Here is a 1,633-nt window from a genome sequence, read left to right on the forward strand (position 1 = left end):
TTTCTAACCATCCATCATCATTTAACCTTCCCTTTAAAATCTTTAATTCTGAAGATTTCGAAATATGAATATAATTTATTTATATTATCAATCTTTTTATTTGAAATTTGTAGTTTTCTTTTGGTTTTATTTACTTTTAATTTTTTTTTATCAAATGGTGTTTTTGGATGACATTGATGATAATAGCTAATATGATGTTCGAAGGGAAGGGGGACATATTGTTGCATAAGCCGTTCTAATATCATAAATTATTTGATTAGAAATAATATTGAAAACGCAAACACTACAAATAAAGTGTATTGACAATAATGTTTAAGGGTTTTGTAGAGATGATTCAAAAAAAAAAAAAAAAAAAAAAACAATGGATCTACAATGATGAGAAAAACAAAATAATATACACAAAAATAATAAAGCCTATAATGGAAGGGGGCACGTGGGAATGAGTGAAGATTATGCTTTTTTCTTCTTCTTCAGCTACTTCTTTTTTAACAAAAATAAGTAAAGTAAAAAGGTGTTTTGCTGCTAATATTTGTTTTTTTTTTGTTTCTTCTGTATTTTTATAGGAGGCTTAATAATTTATTTGTATGTTTTTTTCTTTTACTTCGATTTATGTTATCTTATAGGTGTATATGTATGTATATGTATATATGAGTTTAAAATCATCGTTCTTCCAAGATAACTGTCTCTTGAGGATATAATTTTAACGATTGCAATGTCTGACTGCTATCGATGGCCGTGAGGTCACGTCTTGGCCAACTGGAAATTACTTTGTATTCATCGATAAGGAAACCTTTTGATGCGACAAAATTTAGAAGGTCCTAGGAGAAGAGATAGAAAGAGATAATTGAGTTTTATCTGAGATCTGTTTTTTTATACGAAATCAATATTGCTTACCTGTAATGTATTTTCAGTATAGAAACGACGTTCCAAAAAGTCCCCAGTAGGTTTGCGTACACGAATTTTTGAAATATTGGTCTCCGTTTCAGTTGGTTCTTTGGGTAATGATTGTTCAGCCTGAAATGAGAGAGGGAGAGAGAGAGATAGAATTTAGATAGAATTAAGTTATATAGAGAGTGTATCTAAATTTTCAAAATAGGTTATATAAGGTATTAAGGGAATATAGGTAAGGTAGATAATTTATCCACGTTATCTAAACGATATTATTTATCTACACAATTCAATTATATTTGCTTAATTAAGATCCCAGTTATCTATTTAAGATGGAAAACAATCGCAATAAAATGGAGCCTTTATCGATGTTATCTAGATAATATATTTTCATTATCTATGTATCCACGTTATCTTAGCAAGCCAGATAGGGTTTATGTCTTCACTTTATCTTAATGTGTAGTATAATGCATCAAAGTTATCTAGATAATCTCGATAAATATCCGTCTTCTGGATAATGTAGAAAACTATTTATTGTCCATACCAATTTTGGGTAGCTTCTAGTGTTTTCTATCAGCCTCTCCTCCTCCCTGGTTCGAATCATAACCCGATGCGTACACTGCACATCATGATTATGGTTCTTACAACCAGGGAAGTGGGTAAATGATAGAAGATCAAGGGCCTCACTGCCAGAGTTTCTCCACATCCCGTCACTTCGCTTAATGCTACCTATAGATTTTGGGTC

At 30.8% G+C, this 1,633-nt stretch overlaps 1 long non-coding RNA gene across 1 annotated transcript; it reads right to left on the reverse strand.

Moving 5' to 3' along the window:
• Positions 1 to 636: 636 nt before the first annotated feature.
• LOC133328220 (uncharacterized) lies at positions 637 to 1,014 on the reverse strand. The gene is made up of 2 exons (XR_009754280.1): positions 895 to 1,014; positions 637 to 818 (listed from the first exon to the last, which is right to left on the reverse strand). It is a non-coding gene; the product is annotated as an uncharacterized LOC133328220 (long non-coding RNA).
• Positions 1,015 to 1,633: the final 619 nt, after the last annotated feature.

The sequence above is a fragment of the Musca vetustissima genome, unplaced genomic scaffold (assembly GCF_032173495.1).
Source record: "Musca vetustissima isolate MV318-11 ecotype Yass unplaced genomic scaffold, APGP_CSIRO_Mvet_v1 utg92886, whole genome shotgun sequence".
NCBI classification, from domain to species: Eukaryota; Metazoa; Arthropoda; class Insecta; order Diptera; family Muscidae; genus Musca; species Musca vetustissima.